At 54.8% G+C, this 12,461-nt stretch overlaps 1 protein-coding gene across 1 annotated transcript in view; it reads right to left on the minus strand.

Annotated features, from left to right (window-relative positions):
- The window catches only part of LRP8 (LDL receptor related protein 8), a 77,063-nt gene that overhangs the window by 49,632 nt on the left and 14,970 nt on the right, over window positions 1-12,461 (minus strand). The window lies entirely within an intron of this gene.

Consider the following 12,461-nt stretch of genomic DNA (forward strand, 5'->3'; position numbering starts at 1 on the left):
TAGGGATTTGGTGGCTATTGCAGGTGAGGGAGAGCGGGGCTGTGACAACTCCCAAGGCCCGGCCGGGTGAGGTCCATGCTGTGGACTGCTGCCAGAGGCAGGAGAGGTCCATCCTCAGCCCCAGTGCCTGTGTGCAGGTCATCATAGGGTCGGGGCAGTGCCACCCTGCTGACCAGGAGACCACGCTGCCTGTAGAGGTGTCACCTTTACCTCAAGGCACGGCACATCCGTCTTCACCAGGGGTCCTCAAGCTACGGCCCGCGGGCCACATGCAAATACAAATATTGTAATTGTTCCCATTTTGTTTTGTTTTTTACTTCAAAATAAGATATGTGCAGTGTGCATAGGAATTTGTTCATAGTTTTTTTTAAAAACTATAGTCCGGCCCTCCAACGGTCTGAGGGACAGTGAACTGGCCCCCTGTTTAAAAAGTTTGAGGACTCCTGGTCTTCACCCTCCACTTCCCCAGCAGGTGGGTTACAGGGACACCCAGCGTTTGCAGAACCCGAGAGTGCAGCCCCCAGGCCCTGAGAAGCCGTGGAGAGAGGAGGGGTCACACCGCATGTCAGCTGTCACAGGCTGGAAGGGGACCCTACGCAGGCTTGGGGTGAAGGGAGTCTTTGTGAGCAGAGGCCCCAGAAACAGAGCTGGGACTAGAGGGGCACAGGAGGCAGATCCAGGATGGAAAGGAAGACAGATTTTCTACAGGAAGAGCTGTCCAGGGACAGAAGGGGCTATCTGGTCAATTAGTGAGCTCCCTGTCCCTGGAGGTATTCAAGCAGAAGTTGGAAACCCCTCCACACCCCCCGCCCTGGGGCTGCTGGGGGAATTCCTATACTGGGGAGGCTGCTTGGGCGAAATGAGGATGCAGCTCCAGCCCCAAGAGCCATAGCTAGTTCATTCATTCACTCAGCACAAGCTCCCCAAGGTCTGTTCTTGCCAGGCTGGGGACCATGGGCAGAATCAGAGACAAACCTCCTCTCTCAACTTTCCCAACCCCATCCAGGGGGCAAGGCTGGAGCAGGACAGGGAACAGAGGATGGAGGCACTGGCTGCCCACACTCCATGTCACAGATCTGTATCGTCCCCTGTCAGTGAGTGAACACGGGGCCAAGGGCTGAGCAGGGGCAGGCACAGTGCAACCTCCTCCTGCACCCCACCCCTTCTGGAGGTCCCAGAGGCTCTGGGCTCATTTCCTAATGAGGTCTCTGGAAGGGCTCTTCCTAATTAAACTAGGACAGTAAGTTATGGCCGGAGCCGCAGGGAGGAAGGGGAGACAAAGGAGCCTTTTGGGGCCCCAGCCCCTCCCATTCTACCCAGCAGTGAAGAAGCATGGCAAGGGAGGGAATTCCTGAAGAACAGACAGGAAATGAGGGCTCACAGAAGGCGAAATAAGCTTCGCTAACCCTGACTTGAGCACTGACCATGGGCCAGGCACTGCTCCCCGTGCCTTTTGGAAATTAACTCACATAGTCCTCCGGTCACCTTGAGGGTTCGGTGTTGATGGCTCCAGCTTACAGACGAGGCAAGAGCTCAGAGAGATGAAACAACTTGCCCCGGGTCACACAGCTAGGAAATACTGAAGTATGGACTGGACCCCAGGCAGTCCTGTCAGAGGCCTGGCTGTTATGTGTCACAGGGAGGCCTCTCTTGGATGAGGTGACCCATACAGGAGCAGCCGGAGGCAGGGGGCCTGAGGGAGTTTGCGGGGGGGCGTGGCGGGCGGGGCGCATCTTTGGCGCCCTCCTGGTTGCACAGTAAACAGAGGTTTGGAGTCAGACGTCGACAGGGGCCAGGGAATCTGCATTTCAAATGCTGCCCAAAGTGATTCAAACTCCTGATCCAATCCTAACCCCTTCCCCGTACAGGTGAGGAGACTGAAGCCCAATGAGGGGCAGGAACATGCTCAGGGACAAGGTGAGGCTACCTGGCTCCTGGTGGGGCTGAGAGCCAAGGGTGTGGGAGAGAATGGCGACAGGGTTCAGTGAACCCACACAGGGAAGGGGGAGAACTCCGCACAGAATGCAAGTGTGGGAGGGCCCAAAGCCAAGGAGAGGGAGGGCGAGAGGTCTGGGAGAGCAGTGGCACAGGGGCCAGGGGCTGTACCCACAGGCTGGCAGACTTCTGGGCCCGGTGTGGCCCAGGTCCTGGTGAAGGAAGAACTGACTGGCCCCGTGGGACCCAACACGGTTTATATGGGCCAGAAATTACTTACTACCCACATCTGGGGTTAAGGGTCAAGGGACTTGCCCCCGGCCCACAGCTAGGATGCAGGTGACAGTGGACTCCATTGCCCTGGCAGTGGGAAACCAGGTCCGGCTGGCACTGGGAGGCCACACTGGTCCCTGCCCCCTCTGCTCCCTTGAGAAACAGCCAGTTGTGGCCTGCGGGTGACGGGTGGGCAGGGGAGGGAGACTAAAGAGTCACAAACACAGCTGATAAAAAGTCTGCTCTGCTGGCCTGGTCAAACTCAGCAAAAAAAATCAACAGGCGGAACTCCAGAGTGAATGTAGTAATAAAGAGTTGGTTCGGGCTCTGTGTGCGTGTTTAGCCATGTCCCCATGTGAGGGGCTGTACTTCACAGTCCCTGCTCCCTGCTCCTTTCTCCGGGGTCTCCTGGCCTCAGGGAACAGGGGCAGCTCCTTAGACCCCACCCCCACCTGGGGCCTGGCTGTGGGGGACTCCTGTGAATACCCTGGCTCTCAGGGAAAAATAAAAGAATCCCAGAGAATTGGGCCAAAAGAGGCCTGGAGGTGCCTGGAGGCTCCCATGCGTAGAGACCCCAAGACGGGTAGAGATGAAGCAGAGGTGGGCCGGTGGTCTGGGCCATGGCGATAGTATCAGCCTAGCCTGCTAGGTGGGGGCTGGACAGTGGGCTTAAGCTGAGGCTCGGTGGGGAGCGGCTGCATGGCGGGGGGCAGGCTGGGAACAGAGATTGCTGGCGCCTCTCCAGCTACAAATAATTCCCCACCACAAACAGCCAGTGGGGGGCATTGGCTTTGGCTTGGCTGGGCAGCCTCGGCCTGTGTGGGAGGAGGAAGGACGTCCTTGGCCCTGCCGCCTGTGTGTATCCATAAGTCACCTCCCTCCGGGTGCACCCCTCCTCGAGCACGCACACCCAGTGCACATGCGCAGGAGCAGGGGCACATGGCTGAGAGGGCTCTGAGGGGAGGTGGGCAGCAGATGGCAGCTCGGGGTCCAGGAAGTGGAGAGGGAGAGGGGAGCACTGGCCTGAATGTCTTTGGATTCCGGCCACCAGGAAAGCCCAGCCTTGGTCTCCAGCTATTCACGCGAGCAGCTTAACCTGGGCCTGATGGGGCCTTCCTGCCTCTTATCAGCTGCCAACTCTCTGATGTTAATTTGGACCCATTGGTGAACCAGGGCCCCTCCTGGATGACGCACCATGCCAGGCCTGGCAGGTGAGCCAGTTCTCCTTGGCTCCCTCTGCCTAACAAGCTGCCCCAGGCCACCCGGGAAGCAGCCGCCCTGGGGCTCCCAGTGCAGACCGGATGGTTCCTAGAGTCCCTCCCAACCAGAGAAGCGGCTGAGCTCCAGGCGGCCCGGTCCTCCCCGCTGGCCAGTTGACCTACATCTTTCCTGCTACTTCAGCAGCTGCCCTCTGTTGTGTCCTTGGTGGAGGAGGAGGAGGGAAGCTGCTGCCGTTCCTTCTAGTCAGCTGTTCCCTGTGCGGGGGTCACAGGCTTGGGAGGGGGGACGAGGATGTTATTTTCAGGACCAGGATCTGGGCAGAATGCTTTGCGCCAGCCTGCGCACCTTCACAGCTGGGCTCATTATCCCACTCCACAGACCGCGGACCTAAGGCTCGGAATCTACTACCTTCACCAGGGTCCCCGCGAGCCCGTCCGGGGCTGAAGGACCTGACTCCGTTTTTCTCCATCACTCCACTGCATCCAACCCAATCACGGCACAGGAAGAAGGCAGAAGGGACGTGGCCCAATGAAACTGGGCCTAAGGGCTGAGTTCCGGAAGTGGACCCTAGGAAGTCCAGCTACCCTTCATATCTGCCTGCCCAGAATCCACCCACCAAGCCAGCCCACGTTCCTGCCAACCCTCACCAGGCTGTAAGGAGCGTGAGGGCCATGGGGCTCCCACCCCCAGGCCTGGACTGGCCCTGAGCCCAGCTCCTGGGAGGAGAAATCTGCTCAGAGTGCTGGTGGCAATGTAGGTAGAGCAAGGACCAGTGGGCGAAGGGGAAATGAAGTTCAGAGAGGGAGAACTGCTGGCCCAGGGTCAAGCGGGGGTAGAGACAGAACACGCAAAATGCTGTGAGGGCACGGATTCTACGAATATCTTAAGAACGAAGACCAAGTTTGTTCCCTTTTATTTTCTTCAGTGGGGGTAGGAAGTCCTTGGGGCCAGAACACAATTGTCCTTTCTCTTTGCTTTGCTGTGTGCAGATGAGATCTGGTTACTTTGTCTGTCCAGTGAACCCAGGACAAGGTGGCCCTGTGCTCAAGGAAGAAGGAAGTCCTGTGGGCCGGCCACCAGCTGGGGCAATAGGTGGTGGTGTGAGACGGGAAAACAGTCTCCTTGAAAGAGAGCGATATGGCTTTCTCAGAAAAATGCACACAATTCAGCAATCCCTTTGGTAAGAATTTATCTTAAGGAAAGAATCAGATAAACGCACCAAGATGTAGTTCAAGGATGTTGGTCCCAGCACTGCGTGGAATAGGAGAAACAGAACCAGCTAAACACACGTCTGTCAGTAGGAGACGGTAGCATTAAATGGAATGATTCATGCAACAGAACACTACCCAGTCCTTTAAAACAATGATACAAATCTCCTGTTATTGACGCGCGGAAAGACACGTATGACATGGGGAGAGAAGAATTAGCACAGCACATCCTTATTTTTGCTTAAAAAATAAATGTGTTCATACAACCAGCTCACATGCGGAGGAAAGACTCTGGAGGGTGTGCTGCTTCCGTGCGGTGTAACCAGGGGTGACTGTTAGCATCCTTTCTGCTTTTCTGTATTGTGTGTGTGTGTGTGTGTGTGTGTGTATGTGTGTGTGTTTACTGACAAGCATGAAATTACCCTCATAATCATCAAGTTACTTCCACTGGAAAAATAAATAAATAAGATAAACAGAAGTGAGCCTCCGCTCCAGCACTACCAATAATTAGCCGTGTGGTCCGTGGCGAGCCCCGGGCCCTCCCTGGGCCTCAATGTCCTCATCAGGAAAATGGGGTAATAATGAGCTCCTGCACCACCTGCCTCCCAGGATGGCTTTGGGAACAAGCTGGAAAAGGCCATCCTGTGGCCTACCAGGTGAGAGGGCTAGACCTGAAATAGTCTCCAGCGTGACTGGCCAACAGTCCCCTGTGGCAACTCGAGTGGCCACATGACCACTCCCGTGGACTCCCAGAGAGGCTGTGGGCTGTCTGTCCTGCCGTGTTCCAAGGGGCAGGTGTGTGGGGCCGTGAGGGGTCCTGAGAACTGTGTGGCCTGGAAGCCCCATGGCTCTGGCTTGCAGGTTGACCTCTCAGTCACCAGAGGGCATTCTGAGGGACCTGATAGTATCTGGGTTCTGCACCCCCCAAAGCGGCCAGTTTGCAGGCATCGGGGTGAGGCCCTGCTAGGGACGCAGAGGTCAGACTGGATGGGGAGCTCACGGTCGCCCCTTCTGAGCCGCTCTGGCTGCTAGGCTATGCCTGGGGTCCATGACATACAGCAGCTTGGGAGAGGCAGGATGAGCGAGGCTGGTGATTAAAGATGCTTGAGGGCATGCAGGGGCCAGAGCTGCTCAGAGGGAGCCACTGGTGGGGCTGGCTAAGGGGGACACCTGGTGCGCCTGGAAAGGAAGGGCCACAGCTCGTGCCATGCACCACTCGCACTGCTGTGACCGGGATGTGGAATGTGTGTCTCTTTCTTTCACCAGCACCAGACTTTGCCTGCAGACAGGCTTGGCCCAGTCCCGCCACTGAGCAGCCAAACTGCCCGGGACAAGTGAGCTTTGGAGCTTCCGGGACCTGTGAAGGGGTCTGGTATGAGAAAGCCCCTAGCAGCAAACATTAACCCTTATTACAACTAACATTATGACTTTAGATGAGTTCCCAGCAACCCAGGGCAGGCACCTGCAGTCCCCCAAAGCCCTTTCTGTTGCCTGGGAACTCCTTGTTCCCTGATCCAGAGGGAAGAGGGAGGGCAGGGGTGCGGTGGGTGCTGCAGGGGGTAGGAGGTGGGAGCACACCGTTCTGACTGGAGTCCTGCCCAGGACACCCTAGCTCTGAGACTGAGTCCAGCCACCTTCTGAAGCCCGGGGCTAGAGAAGCTCCCAATTCGCCTGCTGGGCAGAGCCGTGGGGGTGCCGGGGCTTTCCCCTTCTGAGCACAGCCAGGAAGAAAGGAGCGCAGGCCAGACAGGACAGAAACCAGCTCTGGGACAAGCACGGGGGAGGGAAGCCGTCCTCTGCCCCTGCTGAAACCAACCAGGCCTGTTTGACCCATTTCCTCCCTCAGCCCCTCCCGGACACCTTTCTCCCTTCCCGGTCCAAGACTGAATGGCCTTGGGGGACCTCCACTGTGGCTGGAAACCCCACCGCTGAGGCAAGCCCCAGGGGCAGGAGCCTTCAGACGCCTGGGAAGCAGGTACCTAGAGACTTCAGGGAAAACCCTCCCTCTAAGAACAAGCACACTCATTGCCATTCAATGAGCATCTACCTAGTGCTGACCAGACACACTATCTCACTGAATCCTCACACCGTCTCTGGGAGGGAGAGACTGTTACCACACGCAAGCTCACCCAGCAGCATAGAAAGCCAGGCGTGTCGGATCAGGGCCCACTGCGCTGTCGTTTAAACACAGGCCCCCGAAGTCCCTCTCTCTGACTCCTGTATCTCAGCTTTGAGGAGAGAGGGCAGCAGGGAGGGCTTCCCAGAGGAGGTGACTCCCAAGATGAATCTTCTAAGGTGACAACCAGAAGGTAGCTAGGTGAGGGAGCAGAAAGAGGATTCGAGGCAGATAGAATGGCACGTGCAAAGACCTGGAGGTGAGAAGCAGTAGGAAAGCAAGAGTGAGAAAAAAGTCACAGTACAGTGTCACAGGCTCATAGGACGAGACAGGAATGGGCTAGACTAGAGGGACGTGGACAACAGGCCTCAGAAAGACCCTGAATGGAGGAGTTGCCTGGGCAGATGAGGAAACGGAGGTTCAGAGAGGAGCAGTGCTATCTGTCAGATGACTCCATCCAAAAAGGAGATGAAGCTGGGCCTGGTGTCAGGGGTGTGAGGATGGGGCCATGGCCAGGCAGCACCCTGAAGGGCAGATGGAGGCCGCAGCCCCAGCTGGGAGCTGTGGCGGAGTTTTAATTATTTACGAGGCTGCTTCCCAGCAGGCCTCAGCGCTCCTGCAGCCGGGCCTTGCCCAGCTAATGAACTCTTAGCCATGGGAGAACTCGCTGTGGCTGCTCTTTATTAGACCTGGGATGGAGGGGTGATGGGGGCTGGGAGAACAAGGCAGCCTGAAGGAGACAGAGCAAGGGAGAGGGATCTGGGCACAAAACCGGCCCACCATACACCCAGCCCCTCAGCCCATCCACACAGAGAAACACACATTCTTCCCAGAGCTGGAGGGGGAGGGGGGGTGGGTGCCATCTCACGATGGGGAAGCAGGCCTGGAAGGACTTGCCCGAGGCCACCGGATAGTGCTCAGACAGCACAGGTTCCATAGCTGGGTGCCTGCATTCACACCACGGCAATTTCGCTTAAAAACCATACACGCTGGGACTGGTTACTTAACTCCTTCGTGCCTTTGTAAAATGGGAATAACGCAGGTACTTCATAGAGTTGCCCATTTTATAGAACCCAGAAGCTTGAGGCGATGCATGTAGAATCTCAGCACAACGCCCGGCCCACAGCAAGTGCTCAGTAAGCGTTCACTGTTGTTACTCTGGGAGCAAAGGGCTGGCCAGAGCCCAGAGCCCCCATGTCTGCCCCCAGACACTACAGAGCAACAGGAAACAGGCCAAGGGGCCAGCTGGCCTACGTGACCCACGTCCACAGCCAGGGACCCACCCAACTTCCCCTGGCTGGGCCACCCCTGGGGCCTGGCCTTCCAGCTTCCAGCCCCTTCCTACACTTTGAAGGCCTTTGAGCTGGGAACTGACACTCTGGGAGCCTTTCCTCTCCCCAGCCCGCCAGCTCTGTCCCGTATCTCCAGAGGGCCGAGTCCCACCTGCGGTGGCCGAGGACGAGGATATAGAAGGCCTTAGTTTGAGTGCTGCCTCGAACCCCGACGAGCTCTGTGACTTTGGGAGAGTAATTTCACCTTTCTAACCCCAGTTTCCTCCTCTATAATATGGGGGCTGTACTACCTATTGTTAAATGGTAAGCTCTAAGGGAATGAATGACATTAGTTACCATCTTTCAAGGCCTGGTCTATCTATCTCCTCCTCCAGGAAGCTTTCCTGTGCTTCCCCAGCCTCCACCAGTGCATGGTATTCACAGGCTGCATTCTGGCCCTCTGGGAGCTTGAACTCCTTTTGCCTCTCACAGACTTCATTTACAAACTGCAACACCCATTTTGCAGGTCAAAGGGTACAAAGGTGGGGCAGCTGTCATGGAGTGGAAGGGTGGACGTGCCAAAGAAAGGGGTCATTTATATATAAGGCAGGGAGGCTGCTCAGGGAGAAGCCAACAGACTTGAGGGGAGGATAGTTCAAAGAAATGCAGCTTGGGCAGGTGGCCCAGAATGAGGGGGAAACCCCCAGATGAGGAAGGAAGAAGTGAGGAAAGATCATTTGTGAACAATTGGACCCACCTCCTTTCTTCAAGGTTGCTTTTTGTGGCTCCTAGGGGCCCCTTTCTAAAGGCCTTGGAGGTGTGAACAGTCATCCATTCCCTTCTCTTTGCCAGCCCTGCGTGAACATTTTTCACACGTGTAACCTATGACGGAGGAACAGCTACCCCCACTCAGCAGATAAGGAGGACACAAACTCAGAGAAGACAAGAGTGTGGAACTGATACTTGGTACTAGCAGCCAAGCCCCCAACCCTTCTTCCACTGCAAGATATCAATGTCATCTGTTTTTCTTCACTCTCTGCCTATGACCCCACCCCATCTATCTCAGGATGAAACCAGGAACCCAGATTGGCCATCAGATCTCCCCTGGTCCCATCTGGGGCCACCCAGCCACCCACTACTTCACACTCATCTTGCCCAGAGCCTCGCATAAAGATGAAAAGCAACAGGTTCAACACTCAGAGTATGACTTTCAAAAACCTGGGTCACCTTCCTAGATCCTTCCACACCCCACTCCCCTCCCCCAGCAAATAGTGCCCCAGAGCTAGGAGGCAGGCGGACATCTTGACCAAGTTCTGTCATTGTCTGCTGTGTGATCTTGGGCAAGTCACTCAACTTCTCTGAGCCAGACCCTTACCTACAAACAGGATGATAAGAAAAAGGTCTACTCTTCACAGCCACTCTCAGAAGATTGCTATTATAAAGAATCAGGGAGATAAGGTATAACTAGACCAGAAATACAGGGGGGGGGGGGGTTTGTTTGTTTGTTTGTTTTAATTGATTTTAGAGAGAGAGGAAGGGAGAGGGAGAGAGAGAAACTTTGTTGTGAGAAACATCCGTTGGTTGCCTCCTATTGTATACTCATGGGACAGACCTGCAATCTGGGCACGTGGCCTGACTGGGAATCAAACTGGCCACCTTTCGGTTCATGGGACAATGCTCAACCAACACTGGACCAGGACTATTCAGGTATTTTTTTTTAATCTTCAATGGAGGATATGCTTTTATTGATTTATTTTAGAGAGAAAGAGGAAGGGAGAGCGAGAAACATTGATTGGTTGCCTCCCATACTCGCCTCAACCCAAGGGTTGAACCCAAAACCTTTGTATGTGCCCTGATGGGGAATTGAAACCAAAGCTTTGTGGTGTACAGGAGGATGCTCCAACCAACTGAGCCACCTGGCCATGGTCAGAAATGTAGTTTTCATTTCTTTGCCTCATCCTCAGCACTCCTGCTGTAAAGGGACCACAGAGAACAACTCCCCACAATGAGACTCATAATATTTTACCCCAGCTCAGCCATATTCATAACTTCAGTAGCACTGGGTAATGGTCGAGTCACGATTAGTCTAAGGACCCTGGAGTCAGATGCTTAAATGTAAGCTCCTACTTGGTAACTCAATAGCTGTGGGGCAAGTAAATTCATCTCTCAGTACCTCTGTTAGTAGAGTCTTTAAAATAGGACTATTCTGAAGATTAAAGGAGTTTATATAAGCACAGCCATAGTAGTTGGCACACAGCTAATGGTCAGTGAGTTAGTCTCATTACTTCCAATTACATTACTAGACCTGGTCCTCAAAACCAGAGCAGGAGCCCAGCTGGCGTGGCTCAGTCGACCTCTGAACCAGGAGGTCACTGTTCGATTCCCGGTCAGGGCATATGCCCAGGTTGTGGGCTCGGTCCCCTGTGGGGGTCGTGCAGGGGATCAATGACTCTCTCATCATTGATGTTTCCATCTCTTTCTCCCTCTCCCTTCCTCTCTGAAACCAATCTAAAAATATATATTAAAAAACAAAACAAAACAAAAGAGCAGGAATCATTAGTCCAAGTGTTCAGGTAAGGAAACTGAGGCAGGAGGAAAAGATGTGCCCTAGTCACACAGCCAACTCTGGGTTGGGTCTGAGAAAATGAACCCAGTGGCTGACTGGCAAACCCAGTTTAAAAATAAACAAACAAACAAAAACCTTGCCCTGGCCGGTGTGCTCAGTAGGTTGTAGCATCATTCCATACACCAGAAAGCCATGGGTTCAATTCCCTGTCAGCACACATACCTAGATTGCAGGTTCTATCTCCGGCTGGGGCAAGTTAGGGAGGCAACTGATTGATATTCCTCTCTCACATTGATGTTTCTCTCTCCTCACCCCCGAGCCCCTCTCTCTAAAAATCAATGAACATGTTCTCCGGTGAGGATTTAAAAAACAAAATAAAACCTTGGGGACTAAACAGATGGTGCCTGTCCAGGTGTTCCCTCTATGCCCCCCCCCACGCTAAGGGTCTGTCCACCCATCGCTTTCCTCCCACAGATCCTGTTCCCCTGGCCAGTAAGGTGGGCCTGTTCTCCAAGTGCCCGAGTGCCTGCCCACAGTAGGCGCCCAGTAACAGAGAATGAATGGCCACCTGATTCTATTTCTAAAAATCCTGTTTTTCTGTTCCTGGAACTACACTCCACCGTGGCAACTGCCTGCTAACTCGCTTCTAGTCCCACAGACATCTGGAACCGTGTGCACCCCAAGAAGGAACTTCCAAAGCAGTTGCCCCCGATGTACAAACACCAAACTCAGAAAAGATCACCTGCAACCAACACAGCCGGGGTGCACATGCAGCCTCGGGATCCTCGGGTCCCTCCCAGAAAACAGACTCTTCCTCCTGGCTCCCTCCTTCCTGGTCTGCCCCACTGTTAGGGTCAGAAATAGAATATTGGGGACTAGCTACAATTATAAGAAATATTAATCGTGCTCTGTTAATCGTGATGGTTCTGTTCTAATTGGAGGAAGCACATTCTAACATGGCTGAGAGTTGTATACCCTGGGACATGGGAGCCAACATCGGAATGCAGTCCACCCTCCTTTGCCGAGAACTGCCTACTAATATGGAAAGATTTACAACCTCCTGGCTGCAGCAATCTCGTCCTGGAGGCACCTGCCCTTTGCAGCCCCTAGGCCCTATTGCCTGTCCCCGAGGTGCCTGGAGACACCCCCCACCTCCCACCCAGCCCTCATTGCCTGTAACCTGTAACCATTATACCTCGCCTCCTTTCCCATGCCTGGAATTCTTTCTCTCCCATGTAATCTTTGCCTCCTACCCAATATAAGCAGTTGGCTCTGGGAAGGGGAGAGCAGATTTTTGTGGATGACCTGCTGCTCACCCATGCTGCCCACATTATTGGAAGAAAGGCGCATATATGATCCAACCCTGTCTCTGCTTAACTGGCTCAAGTAGTGACAGGCAGCCAAGACCCATTAGTTGTGTGGTTGACCATGACTCGTCTGACTGGAGATCCAGGTCGGCTAACGAGGGTGCCACAAAAGGGCTTCCTGTGACGAGGCAGAAAACCAGCGGGCTTTAGCTCGTCCACCAGCGGGCCTGCAACTACTACCCGCGGGATGAGCGTAGGGGTGTGGCCAAGGCGGGGCCAGGGCAAGGCTCCTGCGCCCACTGCGCCCCGAAAACCACGCACCCTTCCTCACCACGATTGGGCGCTCAGGCCACGGGGGCCATGGGGTGGTCCTCGCCCAGCCAATCAGGGGCCCCGGGGAGCCCATTCATTCAAAAAAAAAAAAAAAAGAAAGAAAGAAACGAGCAAGTAAAGGAGCGCGGCTAGGCCTGGAGCTGTGCGGAACTTTGAAAAAGCCGCGCGTTCCGTAGAGCCGAGGCTGGAGCCCTGGAGGCCGGTTCGTAGGAAGCCGGACCCGCGCAGGGA

The sequence above is a fragment of the Myotis davidii genome, unplaced genomic scaffold (genome assembly GCF_000327345.1).
Source record: "Myotis davidii unplaced genomic scaffold, ASM32734v1 scaffold79, whole genome shotgun sequence".
Classification (NCBI taxonomy): Eukaryota; Metazoa; Chordata; class Mammalia; order Chiroptera; family Vespertilionidae; genus Myotis; species Myotis davidii.